Source organism: Photinus pyralis, unplaced genomic scaffold (assembly GCF_008802855.1).
Source record: "Photinus pyralis isolate 1611_PpyrPB1 unplaced genomic scaffold, Ppyr1.3 Ppyr1.4_LG7, whole genome shotgun sequence".
Classification (NCBI taxonomy): Eukaryota; Metazoa; Arthropoda; class Insecta; order Coleoptera; family Lampyridae; genus Photinus; species Photinus pyralis.
This window is the reverse complement of record NW_022170738.1, coordinates 43004423-43032322: the sequence shown is the minus strand read 5'-3', so window position 1 is coordinate 43032322 and position 27900 is coordinate 43004423. Positions and strand designations below refer to the sequence as shown.

The window sequence follows — 27900 nt, the reverse complement described above, 5'->3', positions numbered from 1 at the left end:
TCCATTTATCGTCTTGTATAATAAATAACTATTATATTTTAGTTAATTAAAAGCATTCAATGTTAAAAATTAACATTTATGTTGCAAGTACTTACCTAATTTGTGCTATATTTAAATATTTACGTATTTATACATACTTATCGTAATTATGCGTGCAAAACTCATTTGAAAGTTTTGTAAGGGATGCTCTTGTATCTGTTTGGCAAATAAACTTATAAGCACAGAGTAAACAATTATAAGTCACTTATATTCCATCGCGTACTGTCTACTGCGCATCGAATGAAAACGACTACCTTTGTAATGAATGATGTTTATCTATGATAAGCCTTCAGTTTGTTGTACGAAACCATGCGAGTTGTACTTTTCCAAACGGTGTATATTTTAAATGTTATCCTTGCGGCAAGAGGTGCCCGAATTTTGGGCATTTTTCATCTACAATCTTACAGCCACCACCAACTCGGTGATAAGCTTTTCAAGGAGTTGGCAGCGAGGGGCCACGAAGTTACACTAATAACTGGATACGAGACAAAGGAGAATGTGACAAATTTGAAGACCATTGTTGTTAACACACACTTAAAAGGTAAACTTTGGGTGATACATGATTTTAATTTAAAATTTGTTTAGGTACTAGTACTAACATGTTCCGGATGTCCGAAGGCAGTATGTTGTGGAGCAATATGAAGTTTGATAATTATTTGCTTTCGGTAGCTGAAGGAACCCTAAGCGATGATAATGTGCAAGCGTTAATAAAATCCAAAGAGCATTTTGATATTGTGATTCTCGAACGACTACGGAACGAAGCATTTCATGGATTTTGTGCGCATTTCAAGGCGCATTGTGTTTTGTCGACCTCTATGCCAGCGTCACGATTGATAAATTTGCAACTGGGAAACTCTGCACCACCGTCATATGTACCAGAAATGTGCTCGACATTTTCAAATAACATGAATTTCTTCGAAAGATTGTCCAACGCATTCGCATACGTTTTTCTCACGATTTGGTACCGTAGCTACATGCAACCGCTGCATAATAACCTAATGCACAAGCATTTCCCTGATGTTCCCGATTTATCAGACATATTCCACAACATATCTTTGATGCTCATCAACGCGCATACTGCGACAAATCCGCCCGTTCCTCTTTTGCCAAACATGATCGATATTGGGGAAATCATATTCGGCAGCCTGAGCCACTTAGTGAAGATCTAAAGGCTTACTTGGACAGCTCAAATGAGGGCGTAATTCTTGTAAGCAAGGGCTCTATTCTCCGCAGTGCTTACATTTCGGACTCGAAAAGGGAGGCGATATTAAATGCGTTAGGAAACTTACGCCAAATGTTCTGTGGAAATGGGACGAGGAATCCATGCCTAATCAACCAAGAAACATCAGGTTAGTGAAATGGCTGCTCCAAAACGACGTACTAGGTAGTGTATTTTGCCAATTCCCCGTCAGTTGACCACATTGTTTCTAAGCTCATCCAAATGTCAAGCTCTTTGTCACCCACGGCGGTTTACTAAGTATTACCGAAGCAGTGTATCATGGTGTACCTATCGTGGGCATTCCGGTCTATGGTGACCAACACTCTAACATGAAAATTGCCGAAGACAATGGCTATGGAATTGCTGTTCCATTCAAGCACTTAACTCAAAAAATACTTTCTAGCGCAATTGAAAAGGTGTTAAGTAATCACAAGTGAGTATTTACAAAAAATGCACGTGCAGAGATAATTATTGTTGAGTAGGTTCGTGGAAAGTGCGCGTCGCAGATCAAAGGCGCTTCGAGATAATCCCTTAGACCCGTTAGATAAGGCGATTTACGGGATCGAGTATGTTTTGCGACACAATGGGGCGCCTCATTTAAGATCCTCCGCTTTGCAATTGAACTGGTTTCAGTATTTTCTTCTAGATGTAATTGCAGCAATGGCAGTTTTAGTTACGATCGTCATATGCTCTTGTGGATATTGCATACGGAAGAAGCCAAACAAAAAACAGAAGATTAAATGAACATTTTAGAAGAATAACGAAATGGAAAGTGTTAATTGGTATTACTAAAAGTATTAATTTTTTTAAGATGTGTAAAAATATACAAGGAGTTTCATAAAGAAATGTGTATATTGTTAAAGCGATGCCGATTTCTTTTCTAATTGACCATCGCAAAAATGTCTCAATTTTAGTAGATTAGCGGGGAGGTAAATGGCCGCTCGTTATCGACAGCTGTGAAAGATATGCCAACGGTGTTGGTACTCGCACTGGGGAGTTTAATCCAAGGTTATCTACTTCAAACTCGTCCGTCGACAGAATTGTAGGTAAGACGTCTCCGCAACTGGTCCTTACAGTTGAATTAAATTGAATTTGTATTGGTCAGTTAAACTGCTAACAATTAAAATAAAACCCTAAAATTAAAACCCTAAGAGAAAATCAAAGGTAACCCCTCTTTCTTGATAAACTAAAATGTACATGTATGTGTTTAAATAAGAGGGATATAGATGAATGAAAAAATCATCGATGAAAATTGTAATATGACAAATATCAGCCGAAACCTAAAAACTTCAATTAAACGAAATGCAAATAGCGGTACTTACAATAAAGAAAAAAAACGCAATGTGAAGTCCTCTTATGGAGTTAAAGGCGAATCCATTTACTAACAATATTTCCAGACTCCCCAAATTCAAGAATCCTCCGCTTTGCAATTGAACTGGTTTCAGTATTTTCTTCTAGATGTAATTGCAGCAATGGCAGTTTTAGTTTCGATCGTCATATGCTCTTGTGGATATTGCATACGGAGGAAGTCAAACAACAAACAGAAGACTAAATGATCATTTTATAAGAATAACGAAATGGAAAGTGTTAATAATAGTATTACTATAAGTATTAATTTTTTAAGATGTGTAAAAATATACAAGGAGAAATGTGTATATTGTTAAAGTGATGCCGATTTCTTTTCTAATCGACCATCGCAAAAATGTCTCAATTTTAGTAGATTAGCGGGGAGGTAAATGGCCGCTCGTTATCAACAGCTGTGAAAGATATACCTACCAACGGTGTTGGTACTCGCACTGGGGAGTTTAATCCAAGGTTATCTACTTCAAACTCGTCCGTGACAGAACCCGCAACTGGTCTTGCAGTTGAATTAAATTGAATTTGTATTGGTCCGTTAAACTGGTAACAATTGAAATAGAACCCTAAAATTAAAACCCTAAAAGAAAATCAAAGGTAACACCTCTTCCTTGATAAACTAAAATGTATGTACCTCTTAAATAAGAGGGACATAGATGAATGAAAAAATCGTCGACGGAAATTGTACTATGACAAATATCCCGAAACCTAAAAATTCAATTAAACGAAATGCAAACAGCGGTACTTACAATAAAGAAAAAAACGCAATATTAAATCCTCTTATGGAGTTAAAGGCGAATCCATTTACTAACAATATTTACAGACTCTCCAAATTAATGAATCCAATCGCCAAAAATTACTATATATTGATAATGGCAATTAAAATTCCATGCGTTCTAAACTAACGCTTCAGCTGTTACTTTTTATTAAGTGTAACCCATAAGGTTCTCGATAGAAGGGGAGGAAAAATAAAAGTCGACAATCGACAACCAAAAAGCACGGCGCTCGCGTCAGCAGAAGGCGCGCTAAAATTGCGTGTTTCAAATTCCAACAATCCATCTACTGTGTATCTCTCAAAAGTTTAACAAACAGTAATAATGCTTTGTATTAAAGAAAATAAACCGTTACAAGATCCTTCATAAGAAGCGCGACTTCTTACTCCCCGGCGACGGTTATTTACGACGGAAATTAAGCAACTTTCAACGTATACTGGTATCATTGCAGCAAAATCTCCGCCTTTGTAATCGTGCGTGTAGAGACAAATCTTTCGACATTAATATTCGTCCTTTGGGTATCCACAAAGTACCAGGATACTCACTTAGAAGCCCCTATCTTTGAAATGCTCGAAATAGTAGTGTATCGGAAACTGAATTTTATTGATGCATGATAACGTAAGCGTATACCCGTATCCCATACAATTGATATATGTGTGTCTTTTTTGGGTCGTTAATGTTGGACGAAGGGACAGCAATGCTCCACTGAAAGAGCGCGTTATTTATAAGTTTGTGCTATTAAATTCCATCCGCAGTTACGAGATGAAATGTGGACCGTAGTTTTTATTAACGCGGGGGGTGAATCCCCCAAGTTATCTATTTGTTTGTGCCCCACTTCCGCTTTGTGGACTACCAACTAATTTAGTTTTAAAATAGACACTTTCACTTAGTAAACTAAATATTGCGTAGGTATACTTTCACTTAGTCAGTAAGCACTTAAAAAAGTAATTGATTTCTCGTTGAGACGTTTACAGAAAATTTTGTTTGATTTATCCCAGATTTATTCTCTCCCAAATTACGTAGTAATAATAGGTACATTGAATTCCTGCCAATACATATTTGAAGTGGTAGAGGCTTGTAATTTAAAGAAAATCCCTTAGAATCTCCTGTTGATCTAAGATAATTAGACTATTTGTTTCCGTCTGATTACTGCTTATTCTATCCGAATGCATTAGGTACCATTATGGCTATTCAGTAGCTTGATTTATATTCGCCCACAGTTCGAAAGCCTCCATTATCGATGACCAAAGAAAAAAGAAATTCTATTATAAGTTTAAAAAAGCACAAAAGTGAATTTCAAACTAAGCCCGCCCAAATTGAATTAAAATCTTCATTGTATTGTCGTGAAATCCTTAGAGCGCAAAAATTTTTATCATTTCAAATTTGTTTATTCGGAGAAAGATGCATTCTCCAGACCAGAGTGTAGGCTTTTCAAGGCGAAATGAGATGAATATCATTTGTCAAAACCGTGTACCTACGTATTTTTTTCCAATTTTAAAACAAGATCGTTTGTTATCCCAAATAGTGTAATAACTCAAACGAAATCCAACACAAATAAAACTTTGTGGAGTCACAAAGTGGGTTTTCTAAGTGCGATTCTTCTTATTAGCAAAATAGAACGCTTTGATCAATTCTTTCTTTCATCGCGCTGCTGAAGTCATCTCATTCCAATTTGGTTTTGTTACTTCCAATTCAAATCTGACTCTATACATTGGAGTTATGCAGTTTTCCACTGAGGGAAGTATTCATAATGTATGAATCGGCTGATATGGAATACTCGCACATTTGCAATTCCTACAGCATACTATAATATGTATATTATAATGGAATGAGGGCTCCCTAACTCGTAAAGAGGTGACCGAAATTTGAAAACCGATTACGTTGGGATAATGATCTTTTTAACCGGATATTACACAAAAAATAACCGTAGGAGCTAACGCTAAGCAATTTGACGTTAATGCATTGAATACCTTAAACAGCTCAGAAATGTGGTTCGCTTTTTATTCGTAAACCTTTTTCGATTCATCCGCGAGTTAAGGTTAAGACCGCCGGAACGCATCAAAAACAGACGGCCGCCATTCCAACAATCCTGATTTTATTAAACAAAATTACAGTTTCATATCCACTGATATTCATCTAGAAGTTTCAGTGTTGAACCTAATAATATATTTTGTACCAAAGTATTTTTTACTTTTTTTATATTTAAGCGGGTGTTTACCTGAAAACAATAACCATGGAAAGCAGCTGAACTTTTTCATCTTATTTGATAACATAATAATTATATCGCTCCATTTGAAATTATCGGAAAAACCTTTAAAGTTTATGTTAATGTCTCATCGCGCCCTCTACCACTCATCGCATTTACTAAAAAAGACTATTCATGTATAATCTGATTCCACGAAGAGAGCTCTTTCCAAGACGACCTATTATGTGAAAATCTGTTAACCTAAACCGAAGTTACATTCAATTCCTTAAAGAGATGTTGCCCTTCCCACACCCCTCATATTTTATGAGCTAGAGCAATATGTGCAATGATGCAATATTGATACAAGGTTGCTATGTATGTATTTTTTATGCATGTTTGTTGGGTATATTTTAGAATAAGTCATTTTTCTATTTAAACATGAATCGTGTGCCCTCCAGCGATGAAGCTAGAAACTTGAAAATAATTTCCAGCGATTTCTCTTGGCCCCTTTTGTTAACAAAATCTTTTTCCCGAAGCTGTGCAATTGACGGTTCCATAGATATGGCCTGTGACCATTATTAATGGGACACCCTGTACATTAATCTATCGACTTAGTATAAATTCTTATTGTAATACGCAAACGGTGCGTTCATACACTTAAATCGCACCGCACCGTATTGTTATTGTAAAATTGCAATAATTGTTATCCTAACTTATTACTTAATTCATCTGTTCAATCCAGATCTCGTCTTCGAATAAATGGATAGACGGAATTCGTGAAATGAACAAAACTAGAAACGTAACGTTTCCGAATGCACAAAAAAAAATAGTTGTTCTCCCAATTATTCCACACCAAAACATGAAGAACAGTTTAACCAAACTCATCAAATTTTCCTCGGAATTTACATACTGCCTTTTTTTGAGGCCCGAAAAAAAAATGTCTCAGATCGACCCGGAAAAAATTTGAATTCTCTTTCGAAATTGGTTTCTAGTCTATAACTTTTTATTGAGAAGTCTGATCGAAAAAGTACGAATAGAATTGTTTTGGATTCTACGCACCAAAATTAATAAGAAAAAGTGTTGTCCCGAGAAATTTTGGTGCAGTCGATTTTTGGTAAAAAAGGAAGGTTACAGACGGAAACAATTTGTTTCAGTTGTCGACATTACAAGCTTTTTAATAAAGCAGAATAAAAAAAGGAAAATAACATTCAAGCCATAATGGCACAAAACTTTTCTACAGTTTCCACAGTAAGGCAAATGTGCCTCCGAGTGCAACTTTATGCTTTAAAAAAATCTGAATTGGACATTCCGAAACATTTGGATTAAACTGTACCCAAAATACTTTAGTCAACATATTTTTCTAAATTTGTGAATAAATTCCACTTGCAATTGACGATAACAGATAAGAGTATACGCGTGAACAAAGAAATGCGATAAGGCAATAATGCTCCACCTCACCTGTTATTCGTTTACCTAAACAGTCCCGTTTGGCAGTAACGCGCGTAATATCGAACAGTGTAATGATCTTCTTTCAATGGCAACTTTGCATGGTTTTTCCCTTGGTGAAAATGAAATAATGAGGTTTAGGGGTAAGTTTTTCCTTTGTTTGATTAGGATGCAACGTAAAACGTAACTTGAAGTACTTAACAGATCTTTTTTTAATGAATTTGGTTTTTTAATCCAAGGTTTAGCCCATAACAGTAAAAAATAGGCATTTCGTTACGTGTTACAAAACTTAGTTTCACACAAAAATCCAAAAAAGTAATTGTTAATTAAATGAATAAACTATAGGTACCCATTGTAAATATTATAGTTTCTTCCTATTTTGATAGGAATGCGAACACGTGTACAAAAATGACGCGGCACATCATTAACAGATGTGACTGATCAGGTGAGTTATAACTTATAATATTTGAAAATGCGACTATTGCATATTCCAACTTAAAAATGAATTATCCTAAGTAATTTCTGAGTTGCCCATTCATACTTTACACGAACGCTTCAAAAACGGCGTCGTATAAGCAAGAAAATATAAAAGAAGCGTCTAGTTTTGCAGTTATCTCGTAACTCTGCTATGCGTCCGTACATTAAAGTTTCCCGGAACGAATTTTCTTTCGGAATCAACTTTCCAGGGCTCAAATTTTTACATCGCGGATTTTCCGGGTTTCATTAGAGGGTGCTATTAATTCAAAATTTTATGAAGACGTCTCTTTAATCCTTTTGCAGAAAAGTGCAACTAATTTGAAATTTGATAAACATTACCTTTTGTATGCAGCAGCGTACAATAAAAAACCCGCCTACTCTGATCCTCTCTCTGTTCCACCCCTTGTAACTTTTTTTTCAACTCAGTGGCGTACGAAAAGGAAACCCCAACCCCCTTTGTCCCTCCTTGTTTCCCTCTTTTCTTGTTCAGTTTTAACCGGAAGATGATATTTATTCAATATTTTATAAAATGTTCCTCTTTAGTGCATTTCCACAAAAACTATATAACACATCAATAATAGTTCCCGTCCGAAGGTAAAACCTAGTAAGTCAATTTTTGCTTAAAATTAGACTTTGAGACGATCTGAAAGTACTACTTTTTTCCTTTGTAGAGGTATAAACTTTGTAGATCACTTCCAACTAATAAGCATTCTACATTCAATGGAATTTTCTAGTAAGTGTCATAATTTATATCTTTTCAAAGCAAGAATATAGTAAATCCGATTTGCAGTGGAAGAACCTATCATTTCACTTAAGCTATGGCATTTACTGAATAAACAACCTCACCTCCAAATGGAAAAACACAGCATTCATTCTTACTAGTTATTTCAATAGCGTTTAATTAAATTGAAGTTATTTTGATTTCTGACGTTCAATGGAAGAACCTAGCAAAGCAATCTACCGATGGTCTTGCTTCCCGCCAAAAAATGTAAGAACATAGTAAAGTCATATATTTACCAGAAATTAAAACCGCCAGTAAGCATGATACCATTGGAAATAGCTAGCAAAGTACCTTACTAAATTTTTCATGGCTTATAGTGCAACATTTTCAATATTAATAAAACCGTAACTTGACATACTACATATTGATGTAGTAAAAGCATCATAATTACTGTTAAAAAACATCGTATGTTCAATATTTTGCAAAATACTAAATATATTATAAAAACAATATAATAATCACAAACATAGCGACCTAAAACACCATAATGCCCATACTACAATTGTCAACTTTAATTGTCAACGTTATGTCAATACATTGTACTATTAATTGCTCTCTTGAAAAGTTCATAAAAATGAGTTACTGGGTTTTACCTTTTTACGGGAGCAGCTTTTATTGTACGCGTCAGTATTAAAAGTGACTTCAATCAAAACATCACCCCCGTCTCTTCCTTTTTCGGCTACAGTAAGTTCAAATTGTAGTCTCTAATCTTTCGGAATAAATAATATCCGCATTTATCCTTTCAATAACGGTAACCAATGAATCACAAATAAATAAACCCCAAAACACATAAAAGGGAACATTTCAATTTAAACCCACAGAACTCGTAAAACGGGACACCTCCTGTTCTCTTGCTTCGCGTAACCGACTACGATAAGGATAATGCTTTATTCAGGCCTGTTAGCTTAATGGCTTCTTGGCACACGTAATTTCGCACCTGTTATCCTTTGATAAGGAATATATCTGCGTTTCCATTTAAGTATATCCATTAGATACGCGTTTCCCCTACCAGACATTGAATCCAGCTGAAAACAGGGTAACGCAACAAGGTAATTGAAAGTTAAACGTTGGGGGGTGCTTGTACTACAATTAATATGGATTTAGGGAGTAAAGCCGGCTCAATTTTCATCAGATCGAAACTGATAGCGACATCCTTCAATCAATATCCAGCCCGATTGCACGGATCATACGGGTAAGCCTTTCAATAATCCTCATTGACACACTTTCACCCTTTACTAAACCTTCCGAGTAAATAAAACCACAATTAAAGTTCATTGTTTCACTTACTTGAGTACTTTTGCGCGGTGTATTCCTTATAACGACTTCATCATAACTGTTCAGACAACCCTCTACTTTTAAGGTGGTTGAAATGTTTGACCTAGATCTGCTATCATTACATTTGAATGGAAATTGACACCCTTAGCTGTCCGTACAGCTTCAATCTGATGTAATCATCTCTTATTATCTTTAACCTTACTCTACCGTAGTGATGAGTGTTTTCTTATCTTCATATTTTCTTTTGGTAGGTCCATTGATTGATACTGCATGCGACACCCGAAAGTCCGTAATATTTTTTTTTGTGCAGGCTTATACTAATAAATTAAGGAAATATTAATATCGAAACTATTGCAACAAAGAACGAGAATAGGGTCCTTTCCCTTTTTTCTGAAACCCTTAAATCCGATTTGATTACACCTTCCTGGTTAATAAATAATATCAATTCGCGACGTGATATTCACGAAAATATACTAATAAAATCAGAATCAATCCAGCTCCACCCTTACAAGCTTTTCCCTTAAGATAGTCGATTAAATTTTTCCACATCTAACCATTTTTACAAGTTTTTAAATCCGTGATCACGTTTTTCTACCACTAGCTGACTTCTTTCTTTACTTTCAAATAACGGTAAAACAAATATTCCAAATACCCTCAACTTTCACATGTTTATATAATAATGGACCTTTCCACAAGGAAGTGTTTTTTTAATGACTTAGAAAAGAACAATTACATCCCAGTCAAATAGCTCCTTAATGAATTATCTGAAATATATATTTTATGCAAACAGTGCCAATGTGGACGTTGATTCTTTGAAATATTAAAAGGAACCAAATGTTTTATTGTTTCTATAAAGCAATCGATTTCGGGTTAACGTTGATGTTTGGTTCAGACGGGTCATTCAACGGAAACGCAAGCAATAAAGAACAAATTAATTATTACCACTTTCTGTGGTAATAGTTAATACCAAAAGGCAACTTTTGAGATAGGGAGCCACTCGAAAATCCGTGCAGGAAACCAAAATGGCGGCTGTCAAAATGGCGCCATTAGCCGCAATATATTTTTTTTGTATCTCTGCTCCTAATAGTCTGATTTTAATTTTCTTTTTTTCGATTGAAAGCTCTTGTGACGAAGAAACTTTTTGCTATATAATATTTATCTCTAAAACTTAGTAAGGATTTAGCACAATTTTAAAAAAGTGTTTTTTTTACGAATTTGAATCACAAGTAAGCTCTTAATTGTGCAATATCCCGGTCTTTGCGACAAAAAAGGCCATATCGTTTAGAAATTCAATCGACACAACCCCAAAACTCCTTGTATCTACCCTGCAAGTTCGGAAAATTTCAATCCGCCATTTTTTAAAATGCGCAATATTTGTTTCATCAGGCACGCGATCAAGCATTATGAAAATTGAAAGGAAAAGCCTCGTCAATTTTTTTCTCTGAAAAAACAGAAAATACACTCTGCTTTTAAAGTAATTTAAGAAACACTCAGTATATCAACTTTAACTCTTACTCTCGCTCTTACTTATCCTATTTTATTTAACTACTTGGTTTAAGCTACGACGAATGTGAAATTTGGAGTGCTTATTTATCAGATCATGGGTTTTTTCGAGGGTTTTCTCTCGGATTTTCTTTAAGAATATTAACGGAATATTATGATTTCCAAGTTTTAGATACCTATTCATATAAGTTGAATCATTTTTATTATACAGGGAATCCGCCTTATGTAAGCGGACGATAGAGTCTCAATGGTTGAGATTAATGGTAACGCTTTGTTGGTACGAGAAGCCTGAGGGGAAGCCTAAAACGTATTTTTAGGTATATAGGGTGTTCTCGAGGGTAGCCTATACATTTTGATATTTTTTATAGGTATCCCCGGGTATCCCTTAACAAAAGAATTATTTTTGTAGGTCTTATCGGTTTTTTTTTGTAATGCTAGCCGCGAGGCAAACCGTTTTCCGGATATGCTTTTTATACAGGGTGAAAAATCTTCAAAACATTTTTTAAAGAAGCTTTTTATGACATCCATAATTATAAAAAGTTTGCTACCAATCCACGTACATTCAATTTGGGGTCAGTAGCATACTTCTGCACGGTCAAAGGGGGCATACTGTTTTTAAATAGCAACCACTATTTTCTTGACGTAGTGAATTATTTGTCGATACAAATTATACAATAAAAGTCGTTTTTCAAATAATTGAATTTTAATATTTCTTTAGCTAATCGACTTCGAATCGTATAGACCGATTCATCATCAGACCTTAAGAGTCAGAATATTGTGCTGAATAATACAAATCCTTACATATTAACATTTGACGTAGACAAGTTACACATAAATATCGGGTTGAGCTTACTTGTGATTCAAATTCGTAAAAAAAAACACTTTTTAAAATTGTGCTAAATCCTTAAGTTTTAGAGATAAATGTTATATAGCAAAAAGTTTCCTCATCACAAGAGCTTTCAATAAAAAAAAAAGAAAATTAAAATCGGACTATTAGGAGCAGGAGATACAAAAAAATATATTGCGGCTAATGGCGCCATTTTGATGGCCACCATTTTGGTTTCCTGCACGGATTTTTGAGTGGCTCCCTATCTCAAAAGTTGCCTTTTGGTATTAACTATTACCACAGAAAGTGGCATATTCCAATCAAAAAGGGCAGTTTTTTTTTGGCGTACCCAACGTACTAAGACGATATAGGAATCCTTAGAAATCGTCAGAAGTGGGATAGACAACCCTATGTATTAATGCTGGAATTAATGTTTCCTTTTATCAACAAATTTTTTTGATCTTTCATCTTCCATTAGCCTGTCGAGGGATAATAAATAAAAAAAAAATTCCACGGTAAAGGACCGATATGGTCTATGACAGGAAGCCCAAGACCTTTCCGTGACAAGAAAATTCCCATACGTTTTTCTTCAAAATAACTTTTTTTATTTAAAGGAGAGAAGGAAATGGTATGTTCTTAAAAGGGCGACGTTTTTGTGACTGAAATAAGTTTATGATGTGTTGAAGTACTGTAGATTGTGCCTATGTAACACGAGGCCGTATATGAGCCAATTGAAAATAAACTTTTCAGCCCGCTCTCTTGGCTTAGAAATAGAGAATAATGACAAGAACACATTCCATTACTGCTTTTCGGCAGTTTGGCAATTTTCGAACGCGAAAGAGCATCAGCCAAACAGCTAAACACTAAATTTGCCCTTACAGGAAACGGGCCAAATTTTCAGTTACCCAAAAAATTGTAGGTACCATGTAGGTAGTTGTGTCACACTCACATTCTGGTAAACGACGGTATAATTGGCATTAATATTACCAACAACAACAAAAAATACCTAAACACTTTTTATTATCTTGAAAAAGACACAAGGTTTTCGGTATTTGCCACCCCAGTTACAAATGGACCTCAATATTCACAACCTAATCCTCCGAACTAAATCATCCTTTATTGTCAGCAAATAGCGCCGTATAAGAATAACATTTCATTTTAAAACGAACATCCGTCAGCTTCTTGTGAAAATGAGAGCTACAAGAGAACTCTCCGGATTAAATTATAATGGCGAAAGAGTCGCGATGTGTAACATTCATACACGCTTCGCCTGTAACTAACAATCGCTAACAATTTTTTTATCCTCGAAATTTCAAATCGGGTTGACTTCACAAAAGGGTATGCGTCGAACGGATCCCTAAAAGTTTAATATTAAAAGTGAACAAGCAGTTGTGCGATATGTAACACGGCATGTTGTTCAAGAACTCATATAAGGCGAAATTTGTTTTCATATTGTGCAGTTGACGTCGCTTCTTTTTACTCAATGCCAATTATTTGACAGCGCCTGTGCGTTGCCTAATTGAAACTATAGGGGTGACGGTTTAGACGTGAATTTAATGATGATTCTCTGTGCCAAGATTTAGTTAGATTGTCTTGAAATATTAACTATCTGTCACAGGTTTCTGTTAATCGCAAAGGAGGGTTGCCTTGGATACTAAACATTTTTTACACAACCCTTAAAGTCCAATTTCGTGCTTCTTTCACTCCAATGTATCATTCCTAAAAGTTTGTCTCATTTCACTACAATAGTTTTTTTCCTCAAAATCCTGTGAGACGCATTGCTCTAAGGAATGATTTCCCTTATACTTACTCCTAATAAATCATCACACTAACAAAGATGCTGAGGGGTATCAATTAAAACCTCTCGGCAGAGATTCATGACAATTCGGAACAAAGATCACAAAACCTTCCCCATGAATTTCGTTTATTATACAAAGGTATAAATAATCAATGGCGGCATGTTTCGGCAAATGCCATCATCAGGCATAAAGATCTACCGAAACCGGGTACAAAAACCCGGAGGGGGACAAAGTCCTAGACAAGTTAAGGGTCTACAGCCCTGAAGGGGGGAGTCGACCGAAAGAGAAAATGTTATAAGGGAGGGAGATTTTTGTAACCATCATGTTTTTTTTCTTTGCAAAATAATAATGTGTTCTTTTAGGGGTTAGGAAAGTTTTTGAACCAATTGAGCTAGCCGTAGGTATATCGAATATATTTCTATTAATAAAATTAGTTGAATCGTGATTTAAAAATAAAATAAACAAGATTGAACTTTCTGTAACGAGGGGCCCCTTACAAATGATTCTGTTTGTTTTAGGGAGAGCTGGGGAGACCGGACAAAATTGGTCACCATTTTCAATCCGAAGTCGAGACAAGAATTGATCATCCTTCGCCTCGCCTCTAAATTTGCAGGTAAGAGTTTAGTAGCTGTTTTTGAGATGCTAATATAATGTGCCGTCTCGTCAAAATACTAAGAGAAACTCTTCTCAAATCTGACGATTTTATTTATAATCCATCAATTAATGACTGTAGGTGAACGCCTAAAAATGACCGAATATTATTAACATGACGATACTAGATTTCTATTGGTTAGAGACTTTTACTCAACCAATACCAGACGGCTTTGGGGGCTGTGGCTTAATCTAAAAATTTAAAACTTGCATTTTCTCATAGACCAGCGGTGATCTAATACTGACTGGCAATTGTAACTAAATAAGGAGAAGTGCTAATTATTACTACACAAAAACCCATTGATATCGTTTAAAAAAGGAAATTAAGAAAAGCACTTAGGAATATACGAATACTCTTAACAACATAAAATTAATCATGATATGAAGTAACATAACCCCACATTTCGATTAAATGAATTGAACTTCTCATTAAGATTGTGGAAAATTTCGGGCCTCTTCCGCAAATTTTTTTGTTAAAAACGCTTAATTAAGTTAAGTTACCCTCCAACAGTTTTTATTATTCTCATACTTGTAGCTCGGGGTATCATACGGACCCCGCCGTGTAACCCAAGCAAGTAACAAGACAGGTGACTGATCTTTGGTGCAATAAAACACTTTTTGTTAAAAGCAACGTGGAAAATTACAATCGCTTTTTACAGATTTTGAATTTACTCTTTCTCTAAGATTTTTAAACTAACCTGATCAATTTCGTGGCCACGGTCTTTTGAATTAACCGTAATTCAATATCAACTGGATCTGGAGCGAAATAGGCTACAATTTGCTTATATAGTAAACGACAAATTGTTCTAGAGTGCTCTTAGAACGATTTGGAATGCTCTAGAATAAACATGCGTCATTCTTCCCGGAAGGATTGCGTCACAGCCGCCTTAGCTCTTTATCGCCGATGACGCCTGGCTCCTCGATGTCTATCGGGATTTCTGCAATATTCGCCACCATATTCATGGTATAAAATTGCAAATCCTTGCTTTCTTTTTAAATCAGCTAAAACAATAGCAACAATAAATTATAGACGATTTAACCCGAAATTTGCCTAGATGTTAATCTCCGAATCCTACTTCTTGTGGTACTATAATAAGTCCTTTAATACTGCGGGAATTTACTAATTCGCACTTCATTGTACGGGGCCTGTGAATAATTAATCAAACGTTTGTATTCTGCAAAACGTATTTGGAAGCTGTGAAAAGGTATTAAAGCGACAATGTTTGGAGATGACCTGACCGCCCTTCTTGCTCCGGCGAAAACCGCCCATGGAATTATTCATATCTTTAACCGAGTTCTCTCATTGCTGGCCCCTTACAAGGTTTACAGATTCATTGCTTGAAAATTGAGTGACGCAGCTATAATGAATGTCGGTTTGAGTCAAGTACAATTTGCAACAATCAAAATTGTAATTAAACTTTGTAGTGAAGGGTTCACTTATTTTTGTTTGGGGCGTCGTTCTCGTGGAAAATGAATAACGGCTCAAAGGAGAAATGGAGAATTAGTTCGATTTTAGAAACTGATATATACTAAAATACAAAGGGATTATTTGCCAGAAGGGTTAGGACAGTATTTCATTTTGAGGTTTACCGACCGTTCTCAAATGGCCTTGCTGTTTGTTATAAGCTATAAAGTCGATAAATGGTGTTAGGATCAATCAAATTTTAACGTTTTGATAGCGGTCACGGCGTTGACCTATTCGGATTAATGTATGCCATAATGTCAACTAATAGCTTATACAGTGTCTTCCAACTGAAACCTACCCTTCCTAGAATAATATTACAAAAGCGGCAGGGGTTCAATGAACACGAATTTTGATAAAATGAGGTTCTTTTAATTCAGAACCAGATGCAGTCATTCATTTTCAACTTTGCGTACGTAATTCACTGAGAGGATGTATTTTATTTCGAAATTTGCCGGCGGATTGCTTTCAAAGTAAATGTGCTTACTTTTATAAATTTTAATTTTCCGTGCCCTTTCCATATTTTCAGAAATCTTCTCAATAGGCGAAGTTACATGGGACGGGTGCTTCACTGCGTAAGTTATTAGCGTAGTTGGGTAAATATTAAAGGTGTTGAAGGGTAGCGAAGTGCCTGAGATAATTACAATTTGCAGCATCCAGAAGTGGGCGAAAATTGATAAATCTACGTCTTAACATTTCCTTTGAGACAAATAATTTTTTAATCAAACGCAAAACAGTGTTACCCAGCTAGTTTAAAATCAATAATCAAACATTTCGTACCCTATTGTAATGGAAGAATGTGTACACCCTCAAAAGCAATTGCATTTTGAAGACGAATTTCGATATTTGTGCTTCAAGATTTAATTACATTCTAAAAGTAACAAGCTGTCGTCAAACTTGACAAGGTATCTAAATATAAAGTAAATTAATGCGCAATATACTTTGCTTATCCTTATAATTTGTAGGTCTGTTATTTAGCAATTGAGGGTGGTTGTGCATTGAACGGTTTTTACCACCCGCACGTTAGTAAGGGACGTAGGTATTGCATTGGGGTAAAAAATAGCCTCCCCCACTTTTTTGACGGAAATACACGAAGCACTTGGAACTCGAATCAAACAAAATCTCGATGATGTCGGTCTATCGGTCTCTCTGTCGGTCCGTCTGTACTCTCATTTCCGGCTGAACCAATTGAAACCAAATTTGGTATACATGTTCTTAGACATAAAGGGGCAGAATCGGGCATGCGCAGGTGTGTGGATGGTGTCTGTGTCATCCACAGCGAATTTTTGATCTAGAATTTCATTTTATTTCAAAATACGTGAGAGTATAAGAGTGTGTTCGTATTTAAAAAATATTGTATCGAGTATCCAGAAGCTTTTTTGGCTCGTCCTGTGCCATCCTGAGAAGCTCGATAATAAGTTAGCAATAGTAAGAACAAAATGGTCGTGCTGGGAGAAATGCACCCCATCACTATTTGGGGGTGGCGCTAGCTCCAAAATTTGTGGCCTTAGGTCTAACAAACGCAATTTAAAGAACCCTTATGAAATATAATTGAATAAAGAGTCATTTTTCATTATTCAGTCAGTCTGTGTAGTAGGTACGATATATACAATCGCCCCTTCCTCTCCCTCTTCTGAATCCCATTTGAGTTTCCTCCAACATCCTCTCATTTCTCTTTCTAACCTTTCATTCATCACCATCGCATAGGTATATTCTGTACGCACTGGTCATTATCGTGATTAAACCTCTTTTGTAAATCCACACTATTAATCCGTTCTTCCTGTAGTACTGCTCCTTTGCGTATCTTGTTTATTAGTTTCCTCAGTTTCTCTTTGATACTATCTATCGCTTTCCCTTTCTTCAGTTTCTGTAAGTTCTTCTCAACTTCTTACCTTGATATCTCGTACCTTTCTCTTTCTCCTGCTTTCCTTATAGTACATTAATAAAGTGCTGCTTCCAGTCTTGTATTTGTATTTCTCTCACACTTATTATGTTTTTCCGTTTGTTTAATTCTTCGAAAGGTTCTCCTTTTTGTATTTCCCTGATTTCTTCATATTCTTTCTGTTTCGTCGTCCTTTTTTCTTTATATTTTCTTCTGTACTTTTTTCTGTTCTCTCAACTTCTTCCCCTCCCTTTCTGCTTGCACCAATATTCTGTATCTGTTCTGTACACACTCTGTCCAATCATTTCTTTCTATTATCTGTCCTTTCTCCTTCATTTACCTGGTTCCATTTGTGTTGTCCAATGTCCATGTATTGTCTTTTCTCTTAATACTTCATATTTTTCCGCTCCCCTATTTCTTCTTTTTGCCTCTCCCTTCTCTTTGTACCTTTACATTTCTTGATCTTTTTGTCTTCCCTTTTAGACTTATTTCCATCGGCTGGTGATTTTCGATCCTTGTTCCAATCTTACATTCTTTTATTTCTTCAAGTCTTTTTGCGAGTTTTTTTTCAGATTAAAAAAAAATGTACTATTGTTTGCGCTTAATGCCCGTCCGTTCGTCCGCCCGTCCCCCCTTCTCCCGTTTTAAACTACTAAGAATAGTCCTAGAATCCTGCAATTTTTTGCAGTAGGCAGCCTATACCTTGAAGGTGTGCAGGGGGGGGGCATGAATTATTTCCTGAAATACCGTTTTTGAAAGCAAAACGTGCACAACCTTTACATACGCCAACCAAATTGGTCTAGATTTTGCATACGCATGCCTTTAGTGGTGCCAAGTAAAATTTTTGAAAATGGCGGCGGGGATGGGGGTAAATACACGTTTTACCCTTCATCTTATTCGATTAAAAAGATCACTAATCAACTTTTATTTCGTACTTGGTGCTGATATTCTAAAAGCAAATAAGGACTGAAGGTCTATTATATTTAATGTAAAAGAGGGGGGGTTATCATTAGTGATGTATTGTATTGTATTGTTTTTAAAATACTCGAAATTTCTTTAGAGTTCGTCTTAGGATCTTCTTAGAGATATTGTCTCAGCAACTTTTTTTACCTATTCGGAAACATTTCAAAAAAATACTCTTAGTGGTTTCCTTAAAAATACCTACTTGTAGAAACAAGTTGTTTGATGATTTTCAGGAAACTTCTTTGAAATCTTAAAAGTTATAGAAACCTATTTTCCCTCATTGTATTTATACTCCTGATTTTTAGTATTTCCGCTTAGCATCTGATATTTTTTTGTTTTCTTCCAATTTTTTCCTTGATCTTTTTGTTTTCGAAGACCATCCAATTTCCGTGCGTGACTGAGGTGCGGAAGAATTAATACTTAAATAATTATAAATGCGTTACACAATTCTGACACGTAAAGAAATTAATTTTAATTGAAATCTGGCGTTTTCTCACTTCCTGTTTTTCCAAATGAACAATCTTTCACGATAACGAAGAACAACCTCAACCTACATAACACGAACTCCAGAAATAATGTAATTATAGCGTTTTGGAGTAAAAAAAGGTGCTTCTGGTTCAGTACCCGAAAAAATGTTCACTGTTTTGTGGAATAAAAAGCGACATTGTGAAACTTCGACTCTGTCACATCATGTAATTAATGACAAGCGCTCTATAGTTTCATTCATTTTCGAAAGTTAGCAATCGTATAGAGCGCGGGGTTTGGGTTTACACACGACTTACTACATTAAAAATTAATGCAAAATTAAATGCACCCAAAGCGCACGTATGTTTAAACGTATTTCGTCGGTAAGGTCGGTTTTAAATGTAAATACGGGGGCAGGTAATTAAACCTTCCACTGGCAGATTATGTTATCTTGGTGACATTCGGCATGATTCCCTTAATCCCAGTATAGTTAACTTAATACGCAATAGAGTGCCTTACATTAAATTTCCATTGTGCACTGATAGGGGTTATAATTTGTGGAAGTAAACTTGTTCTGAATATCATTATCCAATGGATTCGTTGTCCTATCCATACCATTTCCATCCGCGTATACGGTTAATTTGTCGATTCGCATTTTATGGTGCTGAAGACTTTTGGCGAATGCTCGGTGAATAAGTATTGTGTCTGCAGAATTATGCCCTAATACGGATTATGAATTATCGCGGTCATGTATTTAGGATTCGAGCCTTATACGGTTCATCGCTTGCTTCTCAAGTAGAGATTGATTTTCAAAGTATCCGGAACTGTATTATAATATTCAATTTTCGCAGGAATCTGAAAACAGTACAGAAGAAATTGTTCAATGGCGTAGTAAATTAGCATAGAATGTGCTACATTTGTTTCTTGATTCTTAATAAAACAGGTCAGGGTGAAATTCATTAGTTAACCATCATTGATAGTCCAGGTTACTTTTAAATATATGTCACACCATATACATGGACTCGGCCGGAGCATAATATCGCGTACGTAACCTAACTAGTCGTTATTGCACTAAAGATGAGCTTTACGTCAATAGTTTGTGAACCAATTTTAAATCACATGTCAACACATGAACGAGAAAGAGATGGTAACAATTTGAAATAGTTGGAAATTGGTTCATAAGCTAGTGACGTAAAGTCAATCTTTAGTGCAAACGACTGTAAATGTAAAGTTCCGCAACTTCGTCAGCAACGTAACGTACCATAACGCAATGTAATGGAACTTAGAAAGGCCGTTGCATTTTTATATCTAGATAATTATTAAATCAACATTTTATAAAAATAATCGAAGTGTCCAATAAATTAATTCTGCACTGTCACATAAATGATTAAACAAAACGAAAATGAGAGGATAAAATTTGCCTATACTTAACAATTCTAGGAAACAATCTTTGTACAATGAAAGAAATAAACAAATAACTTGGATACAAGCTAGAAACGCAATAATCGTTTTGTGTTTATCCGTAAAAAAACCTAACCAGAATAATTAAATTAAATTTAAATTAATTTCAAGATTCATTTAATTAAAATTAAAAATTGTGTTAGGTGGTTGTGTACGAGAGGTACTTTCTTGTCTAGGCCTCCCTACGACCCCAATCTTCCTGCCAGCTGCCTACTTTTACCCTTGAATTCTGCACCTACAAGCGCCTTTTAATCGCCACCAGGTCGTCAGGTTCCCACTCAGATGGCAGCCTTGAGGAGCCTCGGAGAGCAGTCTTTTCATGCACTTCCTTTAAGTGTGTAGCCTCCCACAATTGTGGGAGGTTGCCAATCACCGCGATTAGTTCAGGCTCTTATGCGTAAGGTTATTCCACATTCTCAACGAAAGACAGATCTCTAATGGGTTTTCAGGTCATGCTCTTGGAAGAACTCAACTCAATGCTTTCTAAATTGCAACTGGCTTCCCTAATACTAATAGAAAAAAAAATTAAACGGAATGATTCAGTTAAAATAGATAAAAATCGGCATGGCCAAATTTAAGGTATCCTAAATCATCCCATGCTTTTACTAGCCTTGCTGTTCGAAAAACATCACTCAAATATCTTCCAGTTGCACAGAAGGATGTTTTACAAATAAAACTGTAGATTTTGTACTTCATTGTTCTAGAATAAAAAAAGCAGTACTTCAGGGCGGTTAATAATCTATTTGCAAATGTATAGGCAAAAGCTAAATCGTTTTTTGTCTTGCTGTTGTGCTTAAGATAATGGGAGAAGACTTTTATATTGTGTATAGAAAGTCACGCAGATAAAAGGGTAAACAATGCGTAGAGACAACAAAGCTGAATTTTAATGATTTTGAACTTCGGAGTGGTTGGAAACTGATCGAGGTAGACGCCGCGCCGGGGTTGTAATTACATTCGACCCTTTGAATTGTTTCCTTTGTGATATTATTTTGAGAATATCCTTAAAACAGCTCAAATTACTTTTTCGGATTTGTAGAATCATCTCGGCTGACTGCCTAAATCCACGTCAACTTTTTATACCACCATACAACATGTATTGCCAGAGATTTCTTTTTAACCGGCAGATTAAAACGTCAGAAGAACAAAAATTGTGCATTAACCCGACCTATTTGATGAAACCGCTAGAAAAAGTAATTAATTCACAGTCGGGTAATGCGGCAATCTAGCATCGTCTATCAAAGTCGTTCGCCTGTGTTTTTATATCTACGGGATTGCGAGATGAAACAACGTAATCCATTGTCATCAATCTCTTTTCGGTCGACTCCTAGATTTTTCAATCTATCGATGTTATTTGCCTATTTATGCGTTGCGTTTCATAGTCATCGAGACGCTTTAGTTATCTTCAGGTGCGTAAATTCGTTGATATCCATTAAGCTCTCGTGTGATGTGATACCACTATCCCTTTATCAATTAATTACTCGTCCAGTGTTAAAGGACTCCCGTTCGCATAATTAAACACAAACTGAATGCCAAATTCAAAATTGCTTTGTTCTGTGTGACGAATGCGTCATATTGATTAATACGGGGATGGTCACTACAGGGCAAGATGCATATCAATGACGTTTACAAGGAATGCAATGACTTGTTTGTTAACTTTGGATTGCTGTTTGACTATGTCTGAGCAAATTAACATTTCCCACACAAAACGAAAGTTTCACTCTGACGGTGCCTTGAGACTTGAGAAAGAGAAAAGTTTCAATTTAACTTTGAAAATTGACTACGCTAGCAATGGGGAGGGAGGGGGTGAATATTTATGACATGCCTAACTTATAAATATTCAAGATAATGTTCATCAACGATTTAACATTCAACACTACAATTTTAGTGCTGTGAATCGCGGAAAGTTAATATTCAGATTAATGGAAAGCCGCAACATTGGCTCTGTAATGTAATTAAGAGAATTGAAAGGAATCTGAACAGAACACAAGATACGATTTTCAGTAGTTTTTTGCCATCCGGTTCGCATTCGAAAACCAGACTTTTAATTCGGCTCATATTCAACAGCATTGATTCCTAACTCGATTGGCGAAGGTTTGACAATACTGTCCTCGGGTTAGACGAGGATCAGACGGAAAACGAAAAATTCGAAACACTAAACTCGTTTATGGTTTCTCTCCGCCCGTCCGTCTGTGTACATAACTCGCGAACGGTTTCGAATTTTCCAATTCTGCTTTCAGTAATAGGTCGACAATGGCCAAGAGCGTAACTAATTAAATTTTAATAATTTGGACTTTCTGTCCGTTCGTCTGTATTTGTTGCTCGAAACAGTTTAAACTACCCACAGTATTGTGAAACTTCTGTCTCGCTATCTATTTCGTGTGGGTCGTTGGATTCTCTCACTTTTGTGGTAGTTAATTTTGACTATTATTAAAAGACTGTTCAGTTTTTATTCGTGAGCTAAGTATAGTTCCTTGTCACGTAGCTGGTCACGAGCGGGTTCCCTCATTTTATTTCGACTCCCTTTTCACTAATTCGTACCCACTTTATATTAAATATAATTGGCCTTAAGCTCTTATTTAATTTGCTTAGAAAAAACAGTACTAAATTTAATATTTACGTATTTGTCAAAATTAGAATTTAATTAACTTGGAGAATGGACATTAATTATTTCATTTATTCATAACCCAAGTTATAATAGTATTAAGCGAAAGCGCTTATTGGGTCATACTTTATAAGGATGATACGGTTGTAGGACAATTCGCACCGGAATAATTCGCTCCCCTGAGAGGGTATTTTGTGTATGGTTGACTTTTAACATAGAAAGTCGGCTGTAAAGTATTAAATTAACTCAGAGCTTGAAATCTCCAATATTACTCACCAATATCATGTTTTATTACTTTGTGCATGTAATAGACGTATACCAACATTTAAAATTTGGATACTTTCAATATTAAGGTATAATTTGGAATCGTGACGTCCATTTTGTATTCAAACTCTAAATGGGATAATTTATTAATATTGAATGAAAGTTCTCTAAACCGTTCCCATATAATTTAATAAAACGAAGTGATACACTACATGTTTCGACCAACGGTCATCTTCAGGTAATCTACAAGATGGTAGAGATAATTGGGGAGAGACTATAGCTATAAAACTTACAATAGATGGAAAACAATTAATAACCCAAAAGGGCAGTAAAACTGGAAAGGCCAACGACCATATCCGTGGTTGGTTCCAGAGTAAAATTGAAATTTGAAGAGGTTGATAAACTAAATTTTTTGCAAGGGAGGGCCGAACCTAAAAACTAACATTAGACGACGGTATAAGCAACGATGAAACTTACGTATAAAAAAGTCAAAAGGTCAAAAGACGATATCCCAACTAATAAAATACCCAATTAAGGGCTTTGAAACTGGAAACCATCTGCACTTCCAAAATCAGTGCTCGGTTTAGCTAATCTTACCTTGTCATCGTTGACCCACATCCTGGCATTGCATGTTAAACCAAGAGCCGATGGATCCTTCTTAGCTCTTCTCGCTCGACACAGCCATGATGAGCAGTTTTGGAGTTTAAGGTTCTTAGCAAAGAGGTACATGTATCCTTCATAGATTATGTATCTCTTTCCCCTTTTCCTTGTACCGAACTCCACTGTTACGCGCCCCGTGTAGTTTGCACCGCCTAAATCTCATATCCATTATCAACTTTTTGTAACAAATCAAATTTCAACTTTTAGCCTCAGGGACAAGTCCATTTTTGATGCTATTTTCCTTGATTTTGGCATTTTAATGTGGCACTTAAATATTAATATTGGTTAAACAATAGCCATACAATTTGTAGAGGAATAATTTTTTTAATAGTACCTATTTATGAGGCAAGAATTCATACGTACAATCGTATGTACCTTTTTAAATGGAATGGACCATATCAAAGCAGTAGAGATATTAGGTCACTTTAAAAGCATCCATATCACTCAAAATCTGGAATTTAGTACTTATTTTATTGTAATCTCCGTATTAAACATGAGAACACTTGCTAAAAGTACCATGAATGAAAATTTATTTTAAAAAAAAACAAAAAAAAGGTAAAAAGACACTCATCCGTGATGTAAATTGTCCAGGCACTCATGTTCAGAAGTAGACGGATGCTGCTAAACGCTGATATCGGTCTATCAGCAAAACTGTCACATGACATTTCTTAAACCTATTTACCCAAATTCACAATCAAACTTTTTTTCATTTGGAAACCTTTTAGCACGTATAAATAATATTGCAATAGGAATATAAAAGTCTAATTTTAACAATTATTATTTGTTAATAGCTGCAAGTTAAGTTTCCTAGTTCTCTAACCTTCGATGTCGTCCATTTAATTAAAGGACACATAACGAAATACGTATGTATTGTCTTAAAAGAATCTCAAGTAAATTATAATCATATTTGAACGTAAAACAAATAGATTCTTGAGAGTTTCCGTAAAATTAAAGAGATAAGAACTGTAAAGTAACGAAAAAAGCAAAAAATGTTGATAAATATCGTGAATAAAAATTGATCTTGCTTTATATGGCTATTATTTAAATAATATACTGAAATTGTGAAGATCCATGACTCTCAATGGGGTGCTTAAGAAGCTTCGGAGAAATAACACCAAAATCTACCCATTTATTATTATAACAATTTTTATGGGGAGATTTTGGTGTTATTTCTCCGAAGATAAATAATATACGGTGGTGCATTAGAAATCATACATAGCTACTTCTGTAAATTACAATAATTTTCAAAAAACGCTTTGGCACGTCAAATTGATCATGGAAGGAAACAGTGTCTAAAATAAAACTTGCTCACTAATGTCTTTGTCTCGCATCGCTGACAGTGCAACGCTTAAAATCTTAAATGATGCATCGTTGGTAAGGTCGCCCATCTCTGAATTCGGATATGTAATTTTTTGGTTTAGTTGTTTCATTTCCAGCGCATTCGACGTTGCAGGTACAAGTTTTCTCTTTTTTATACCACTTGCAACTGCATAATTTTGACGCACGATCGCAATAGCTTCTATATTACATAGTGATCGACCCGACATCCTTCCAATGACATAAACAACAGCGCGCCCTCAACTTACTTTTAAAATATTTCGAAAATATCAAATCTAAAAAATTATAGTCTCACCAAATTCAAAGAAGGAAAGCCTTTCCAATGATGTCCTATCTTCCTTGTTGGGCAATTATGCTAAGGGTTTTGCTTTAGTACTAGGTATGCCATACAAAAATTAAAAAGGAAGTATATAGGTACATAATTACAAACATAATTACAAACATTTAAAAGACAAAATCATCAATATCGACCTGTTCCTAAAACGTTTCAAGATTTTCAAAACCCTTACTGTTTTGATTATTAACAATCACTTTAAAAAATGCCAGAATTTTTCCATGTATCTCTTCAAACTATAAAATAAATAACAGTAAGAAAATCAAAAAGAAACTTTAAAGTTTATTCACTGCCATAGTTGTAGCAAAGATAACGCAAAAAAATAAACAGTTAGTGTAATTTTACTCAGTCACCAATAATCAACATATAGCCATATGTGGTCAAAGAAACGGTCCATGAAAACTGGAAACTTACCTTTTCTGAACACCACCGCAACACTACCACCAGAAATAAAATTTTTTAAAATTAAAAAAAAGTATACACAAAATCAAAACCCGTGCTCAGATAAATTTTAAAATACCACTCTGTCAAACGTTCAAGAATGAAGATACTATACAGGCGTTAAAGTCCTAATTAGTTGTGGTCATACGTACTTAAACCTGATTTTTCGGACCTAATTACTTTTACCTTGTAATAAACCCTATTCATCTTCCAGAAATAATAGAAAAGATGTCATTACGATATTTCTCTTATTGTTTCTTTATGAAGTGCAATTTGTGTTATCGGGGTCTTTTCAAATTTACCTTTAATTATAATATTATCTTAATTACTTATCCAAATTTAGTGCCATCTATGAAATGCATTGTTCTATTGTCATTTATACATACTCGTTTTGTCTAAAATAAATTTAATTCATTTCCTTTGTCACCCTTTTCAACTAAAGAAATAAAGAACAATTTTTTATGTGTCTTCATTAAGAAATCTTTATGTAAGGGAGCGTTAAAATTACTTCCTTTTTCTATTTTCATGGATCTTATAATGTACATATTTTTAACTTTAGACTTATCACTTTGTTTGTGTACGGTATTATAAAATGTTGATTCTGTTTTAATATTAAGAGCGTCTCAAAAGTAGCGAATATTACACATAATATTGTAGATATACTATAACTAGGTATAACTATTTGGTATTTAATTACTCCACAAAAGACGTTTCAGTTACCTATTCTTATTTTCTCAAAACGAAAGCGCAGTAGATAAAAATTATGTGATCTTAAATTACAGGATTTAACTATATCAGACTCTTCATACAACTTCAAAAAAAAACCAGCGTGATTATATTTAAGAAATGGAAATACTTAAAGAATCGCGATGTGTTGAAAATGAAAGACCAAATAACTATTATTTGACACATTTTTCCATGAAGTAGATGTTTACCAAGATGTGCACTAAGTACTACATACAATCTGTAAAGGCAATGGTGTAGTAGCCTCTTAAAAATATTTAATTTTAATAAACCAAAGATTTACAGAATTATCCGGGTGCGAATTATCCGGGAGCGAAATGTCCAGGGTGCGAAATGTCCGGGTGCGAATTATCCGGGAGCGAATTTTTCGAGTGCGAATGGTCCGGGTGCGAATTATCCGGGAGCGAAATGTCCAGGGTGTGAAATATCCTGGGAGCGAAATGTCCGGGTGCGAATTATCCGGGAGCGAAATTTCCAGGGTGCGAAATATCCTGGGAGCGAAATATCCGGGTGCGAATTATACGGGTGCGAAATTTCCAGGATGCGAAATATCCTGGGAGCGAAATGTCCGGGTGCGAATTATCCGAGTGCGAATTGTCCGGGCGTGGATGATACCTATAAATACGAGTGTAATTTGTGCGAAAGAAGCATACGTAAAACGGCATTATACGCATTACAGATACGAATTTTTGTACTTTCGGTTCCCTTTCAGAAGTAATGCATTTTACTATGATTTCAAAAGTAAGCATCTCTTATCGCATCGCAATACTTGTCTGCCTCACGTAAAGGATGAGAATTTTAATGGACTGCATTTTTGACCATATTTCATTAAGCGCTATTGCGTCTAGAAAAATTGCATATACCGTAACACATCTCGTTCCTAGTAATTAAATTCCTTTTATCGTGTCCATAACAAAGTTGTTAAATAGATTAAATTCTAGGGTGCCAGTAATA

At 35.3% G+C, this 27900-nt stretch overlaps 1 protein-coding gene and 1 pseudogene across 1 annotated transcript in view; both read left to right on the top strand.

Annotated features, from left to right (window-relative positions):
* Positions 1–347: 347 nt before the first annotated feature.
* On the top strand, positions 348–2085 carry LOC116176559 (annotated as a pseudogene).
* Positions 2086–7069: 4984 nt separating this feature from the next.
* Positions 7070–27900, top strand: part of LOC116176263 — an 82021-nt gene continuing 61190 nt past the window's right edge. The window contains exons 1-2 of the mRNA XM_031494748.1: positions 7070–7161; positions 14198–14292. The gene's annotated coding sequence lies outside the window, so the exon portion shown is untranslated. The remainder of the gene's footprint in view (positions 7162–14197; positions 14293–27900) is intronic.